This window comes from Triticum urartu, chromosome 7A, assembly GCF_056163025.1.
Source record: "Triticum urartu cultivar PI428250 chromosome 7A, HENAU_Tu73, whole genome shotgun sequence".
In the NCBI taxonomy this organism is placed as follows: Eukaryota; Viridiplantae; Streptophyta; class Magnoliopsida; order Poales; family Poaceae; genus Triticum; species Triticum urartu.
This window is the reverse complement of record NC_141879.1, coordinates 16,396,418-16,403,993: the sequence shown is the minus strand read 5'-3', so window position 1 is coordinate 16,403,993 and position 7,576 is coordinate 16,396,418. Positions and strand designations below refer to the sequence as shown.

At 42.8% G+C, this 7,576-nt stretch overlaps 1 pseudogene; it reads left to right on the top strand.

The window, feature by feature from the left end:
* Positions 1-222: 222 nt before the first annotated feature.
* On the top strand, positions 223-3,313 carry LOC125522165 (putative disease resistance RPP13-like protein 1; annotated as a pseudogene).
* The last annotated feature ends 4,263 nt before the right edge of the window (positions 3,314-7,576 follow it).

Genomic DNA, 7,576 nt, shown 5'->3' with positions numbered 1-7,576 from the left:
AATTGTTTGAATTAACGTATTGATCCATAGAGCTCTGACTTTTGCACAGAGTTGGTAAGTTCCCACAACCAACTATTGGCCAAAGCTTTCTCTCAGCTAGCTCTGAACATCATTGGCACAGTTCTCATAGCACACACATAGCCATTCCTTGGGTTTGGTTCTCCCAACAGCATGCCAACTTAATTTCCCCCATGCCTTCCATCCTGCCTCTGAAAAAGCTCTATGGCGTTGCAAGGTGTTTCATGGGGCATATCCGTTGCAGGCTGGATCATGTCCCCTATTATCTCCAAGCTTTTGGACAAAGTCTTGTCCTACTGCAAATTCGACAAAGAAGAGACACTTCATCGCCTGTTGACGGACGTTCTTCCTCGGCTGACGCTTACTCTGGAAGCAGCGGAGGCCATCAATCATAGGCTATTCTTTGAGGCGATAGTGAAGGGTCTCAAATCTGCTTTCTATGACATTGAAGAGATCCTCGATGATCTAGAGTACATTCGTCACCAAAAGATGCTGGACGAGCAGAAAAGGTCTTCATCAAAGCAGAAAAAGAAGAGACCCAAAACTGCTTCGAGTGGTGAAGCTGGCCCCTCAAACCAGGTCCGTTCTTGTTATGTAATTTTTTTATCCATATAAATAAATATACTTACTTATCCTTGCACGGTGCCTTTATCCTAGTCAAATTGTACTACTTTATGCCTAGTATACAAACTAGTTCAACTCAATCTAACATTTCTATTTCCATTCTGCCAACATATGTCCATCTACAACTTAATGTTCCCAAAATGCATGTGGTTTGAATTTTGAAATGTTGGTTGCTTTTGCAGGGTATTTGTATTGAACCGAGTTTGACTCTCACGGCAGCTTTAAATGTCCAGTTGAAAGACAAAATGGCAACAGTAGAAAAGCTCATTGACAAAGCACAGGGCATAATCGCACTAGCAAATCCGTCAACCAAGGCTGAAACTATTACCGCCAAAAAGATAAACACACGCACTATGTCAGCTCCAATGGTAAAGGTAATTGGACGAGATCAGGATCGTGGCCGGATAACAGAAATGCTTCTGATAGAGGGGATGATGTCAATCCAAGCTCAAGTAACAGTAAATGTTTCTCTGTGATAGGCATTCATGGCATATCAGGATCTGGGAAGACAACACTCGCACAACATGTTTGCAAGAATGAGAAAAGTAACACCTATTTTGACCTTGTTATGTGGATTCATGTTTCTCAGAACTTTAGTGTGGGTGACATTTTCAAGGAGATGTTTGAGGCAGCTTCAGTGGATAAAGACAAAGCTTGCCCCAATTACAATAGCCTTGATGTCCTTGAAAAAGAACTGGAGAAGAAACTAGATGGCAAACGATTCCTCTTGGTACTGGATGATATCTGGAGCAATAAGGATGTTACTGAGCAGCAGCTACTGAGGTTACTTTCTCCACTGAATGTTGGCAAGAGAGGAAGCAAGATCCTAGCAACAAGTCGCAATAAAGATGCATTTTCAGAGCTAGGTCCTGGTGTGGTACCTACTTTTTTTCAAATACCTGCCTTGGGTGAACAAGTGTTCTTGGAATTGTTCATGTATTATGCCCTTGAAGGTGGAGGTGTAGATGATCCAGATCAAACAGAACTCAGAATTGTCGGGGCTGAAATTGCACAAAAGCTGAAAGGATCGCCACTGGCAGCCAGCACAGTGGGAGGACAACTACGTAGAAGACAAACAAATGTTCAATTTTGGAGAGAAGTTCGAGATCGAGACCTTCTGAATGAGACGACGGGGGCCTTGTGGTGGAGTTACCAGCATCTTGATGAGCACGTCAGGCGATGTTTTGCTTACTGCAGTATGTTTCCGAGAAGATATCATTTCAAAATTGATGAGTTAGTTAGATTGTGGGTGGCAGAGGGGTTCATACAAACTACTAATCCAGAGGAGGACATGGAAGCTCTTGGTCGGGATTATTTTCATGAGTTACTGGCAACTTCATTTGTGCAACCAATAGGACCCGAGTATTTGGGTTTCTATTCTATCCATGATCTTATGCATGATATAGCCGAGAAGGCAGCAGGGAGTGATTGCTTCAGGATCGAGAACGGTTCAAGAGGAAAAGTTCCTAGTGACGTTCGCCATCTTTTTGTTGCAGACTCAATAAACATCGCCGAGGAGATTCTTCAACTGGAAAACTTACGCACTCTCATTATAGTTGATAATGAATCACGTGGACTATTTAATGAGAAGTTCCTTGAGAAAGTGTTTGACAAGCTGAAGAAATTGCGGGTATTGAGCATAGAAGTTCAAGGTAAAGCATACAATAAAAGAAGGGTGTACAAAATCCCAGCAACAGTTGGTCATTTAAAGCATCTACGCTGTTTTTCTATATTTGCTCCCAGAAGAAGAATATTTTTACCAAGAACACTAGCCAATCTTTACCATCTGCAGTTGCTACGTGTTTTTGGTGAGGTAGAACTTTCGCCTGATATAAATATGGGTAACCTCACAAACTTGCGGCGTATCTCCAGTGATGCAATGCAATTTCCGAACATCGGCAGTTTAACATCACTACAAAAACTTGATCAGTTTCAAGTAAGGACCGAACATGGGTATGAGCTAAAACAATTGAGCGGTCTAAACAAGCTGCAGGGCAGTCTGAGAATCGAACATCTTGAAAATGTTAAAAACAAGAAGGAGGCGCATGAAGCTAAACTAGCTGATAAGAAAAGTCTAAAAAGACTGTCTTTGTTCTGGGGTAATGGAACCGGCACCGAGGTTGTACATGCTTGCTCACCAGAAGTTCAACTGGAAGTACTTGAGGGCCTTTGCCCACCCAAGGATCTTGAAAATCTGGGAATATGGGACTACTATGGTCTAAGGTACCCAAATTGGATGGTGGGTGAGGAGAACGGTGGCCCAAAGTACCTACATGGACTTGCTCTCGGTGGATGCATTCAGTTGGGACCTGCTCCTGAACTTTTTGAGTTTTTCATTCATCTTCGTAAGTTCTCCATTTACAGCTGCGACTGGGACCACTTGCCACAAAATATGAAGGACCTCAGGTTGCTTAAGGAGTTAACGATTTCTTCTTGCCCATGTATTAAGTCCCTTCCAGAACTTCCCCGGTCTCTTAAGGAGTTTACAGTGTATAAATGCAATGCAGTGTTTATGAGATCATGCACACAAATAGGTCATCCAAACTGGCGAAAGATTCAGCATGTTGACGTGAAGGAAATTGCGATTTTTACAGATGACTTGTCATCAAGTTCAGAGGTATATACAACTGTGAATCCATTTGATGCCTCATTTTTTTATGTTAAGAACTGACATGATTCTTGCTTAAGTACTAGTTATGCAATACATTTGCTAACGTGTCAACCTACCAGGAATTTTACGATTCAGATGGAGCTGAAGAAGAAGACTCATCATCCGTATGATATGCTGCCAACTGAATGTGTAATGATTTCTGGCTCTATGCATGCCCTGTCATTAGATGTTCTATACTCATCCTATCTTGCCCCTCGGAAGATGCAACATGTCACACCTGCTTGCAGTTGATGAAGACTGGATTTATTTGCTTCCTATGATCTGTAATAATGTGGAATTGTGAACACCGGATTTGGTTGCTTCCTATGGTTTGTAATATTTGTGAAATGTGTTTGTTTCCTTTAGTTCGTAATAAGTGGGATGATGAACACCGGATTTATCTGTCTCCAATGGTTTGTAATATCTTGAAAACTGATTTACATTGTTTTATGGTTTGTTCCCAATGGTTTTGTAATATTGTGGAATGATACACGCTGGTTCTATTCTTTTTGTCCCCATTGGCTTGTAACACCGGAACGACGAACATTGAGTTTATTTGAGCATCCATACAATTTGTTTTATTTATTTTATTTAGCTGAGATTGTTGCAGAGACTGAGAGTAGTTGTTCGCCAGTTGTTTGTAAACTGTCATGGGTGTTCTTGTTTCCGGTGGGTTGCTCCTGAAGCAAAATATTGTTATGCATGTTTTTTAAATCTATGAACTCTTTTCAATCTTTACAAACTTTTCCCCAAAATCCATGAACGTTTTTTTCAAAGTCATTTTTTTAAATTCCATGATATGGTTTCAAATTAATGAACTTTTTAAGAAACGGTGAAATTTTTGAAAGAACAATGAAATTTCTTTCAAATGTGTGAATTTTGTTCTTCCAAAATGGGTAAACTTTTTTCAAAATCAATTAACCTTTTTAATTTCCTTATATTTTCTCAAAAATGATGAACATTTTTTAAAATTTATGATGCTTTTCTATATTGTGACTTTTCCCAAAATGTATGAACTATTTTCAATTCCGTGTGTTTTCAATTTTTTTGACTTTTAGATTTAAAAAAATCAAACGGTAGACTGGTTAACAACTAACTGGTGATTGGATGACCTATCAACCATCGACTGAGCGATCGAAGAGACGAGCGACCCGAGCAACCATCGGCCTTTGTTGGGCCAGGACAGCACTACGTGAGCGCCAGGGAGGTTAACCGGCGCTAAAGGCGCTGAAGAGGAGGCCACTCTTCTATTCGACTCCCTCAACGTCTGTTAAAGGGTATTTTTCTTGGGCCCGGGCTATTTTTCTTTTTACCCTTCGCGACCAAACATTCTGCACAAACTTTCATACCTGAATGAACCAAGCGACCTTGTGTTGTTTTTTCGGGAGCGACACAACCGATTTTGGGAAGCTTCTAGAAGTTTTTGACCAGGCTTTTTTTGTTCTATTTTTTTAGTTATTTTTCTTTTTCTTTGTTATGTTTCTTGAATATCTTTTTTCAAGTGTGTCCAAGGTTCATGAACCTTTTTTTGGCAAATTCGTGAACTTTTTCAAATGCATGATTTTTTTGAACTCATGAACTTTTTTGAATCCCGTGAACTTTTTTCACATCCGGGAACTCCTTTTTCACATCACGTGAACCTTTTGGAAGGCCAGCCCAACAACAATTTCCCTCAACCTAGCCCACCTGACCCGCCCAACTACTTATTCAAGCTCCGCCACTGTCCATCTTAACCCTTATACACCTATTATGGGCTAATTGGTACACATCACACCCTCTTCTCTTCTCTTGATCTTAATGGGTTGGCCCATCTTAAAGCACGAAGCGAATCTCTCTTCCCCGGTTTTATGAAGGTTTTGTTCAGTTTTATTTTTATTTTTTATCTTTATCGTTTTCCTTCTTTTCAAATGCATGAAACTTTCTTCCGAATTTTTGAACCATTTTACAAAATGCACGATTTCTTTTTCAGATGTACGAAGTCTTTTCAATTTTTATGAACTTTTCCCGAAAGTCCGTGAACATTTTTTCAAAGTCGCAATTGTTTTTTAAATTCCATGATATGTTTTGAAATTGATGAACTTTTTAAGAAACGGTGAACTTTTTCCATAAACGATGAATTTTTTTCCAATGTGTGAATTCACTAATAGGAAAAAGGCTATAGATGGAATGGACATTGATGGCGCACCTGTCATGTCGTGCGCCACTACTATATAGCAGTGGTGCATCATGTGCTGGTGCGCCATTAGAGTGAAAGACACTAATGGCGCACCTGGCACATGGTGCGCCACTAATAGCAATTTTTTATTTTTATTTTTCCAAACATACTAATGGCGCATCAGGGCGCGGTGCGCCATTACTAATGCTAAATAGTAATGGCGCACCGGCTGCATAGTGCGCCACTACTGTTGTTTTTTTTTTTTGCAAAATTACTAATGGCGCATCGTGGTACAGTGCGCCATTACTAGTTTAAACTAGTAATGGCGCACTGTGCCACAGTGCGCCATTAGAATATATAGCTTTTTTATTCTTTTTATTTATTTTTTATTTTTTTATATCCGGTCCCCCTCGCAGCCGAGCACCCCCCCACCCCCCGCGCGCACCATCTCCCCCGCTCCACCGGCCGCCGCCGCCGACCCCCCGCACCCTCCCCTACTCCACCGCCGCCGACGACCCACCGCACCCTCCCCCGCTCCACCGGCCGCCGCCGCCGACCCATGAACTCATGATATTTTCAAATAATAAATTTGATGATATTTTTTCATATTCATAAATATTTTCAAATAACAAATTTGATGATATTTTTTAAAAAAATTATTACTATTTTTATAAAAAAATATTACTGTTATGATTTAAACAAGTTTGAACATATTTAAACACAAATAAATATCAAACAGCATTTTAAATGCATATAAACAAAAATTGGGGAGCCTGGGAATCGAACCTAGGACCTCCTACTATGTGTGATGCATGCTGACCAATCAGGCTAGTGGGCGTATTTTGATGGAGATAGGGTTTGGTGGGATATAACCTGACCAGTCGGGCTAGTAACAAAAACAAAATTCTAATGGCACACCAGGGGGAGGTGCACCATTAGAATCGTCGTACTTATGGCGCACTAGGGGGAGGTGCGCCATTAGAACCCTCCCCCACTCCACCTATTCCCCTCGCATTGTGGCCTCCCTCCCTCGCCAGATCCCCCACTCGACCCCAACCGTACGCCGCCGCCCCCTCCGTCCGCCGCGCCTGCACGCCGTCGGCGACGCCACCGCCGTTGTGGTCTTGCGCTGCCCCGACGCCGCCGCCCCGACACCCGCGGGACTCCACCCCCGCCGCCCCCGCGCCCCCGAACGGGATCGCCCGAGCGCGCGCCGCCCGCTCCTCTCCTCTCCTCCTCCCTCCGACGAGCGAGGGCCTCCTCCGGCCCCTGCAGCAGCCGGCGAACGCAGCCCCGACGCACCCACCCTGCCTGCCCCTGCCGTCCTCCGCCACTGGCCCCTGCTCTCCTTCGACCGCGGCGAGCGAGGACCCGGACGAGCAGGTACTAAAGGATCCACCTTTCCTCTCCTTCCGTTCGCTCCCTGCTGTCGTCTCACCGGATTTCCCTTCCCTTCCCTTCCCCAGTTCCTCGTCTCCGGCGCTGCCGCAGGCGCCATTCCGACGACCCCCCTTGGGCTCCGCTGCCAGATCCAACTCCTCAACCACCGCAGGACAGTGCAGGTACCCTAGTTTCTGTTCATGTCTCAATGGTATCCATGCTGATAATGCTAGGTAGATCGACTGAGTGTAGCAATTATGTGCCACCAATCCACTTTTCTGGAAAATACTTGCTAGAAAACCATCTGAAACATGTGATGCTTGCTACTGTATAATACAGGAGTATGTATGAAGAACTGCCACTTAATAGTAATTATGAATTGTGTTGTACAAACTATGAATTGTGTACCCACTGCTCATTGGAGTATGAAAGTTGTCAGCAGTTGCTTATGCTTGCAAGTTTTGTGTATTGTACTGCTTGCATCAGTACTTTTATGTAATCTGACCTATAAATTTTCCAAGCTCTGTTATGATGAGCAGAGTTTTTACTTGCTACTTTCAGTTTCTCTCATTCCTTGGGAAAAGTTTTCCAAGTTCTGTTATGAAGGCACTATTGGACACATACAGTAGAGCAGCGTTTTTAGTTGTTATACTTTCAGTTACCATCACTGCTTGGGAAAGGCCGAATTGCATGCATTCAGGTCTGCAGTTGATAATGTATCATCATAATTAAGTTCCTTCTTTTTGCCT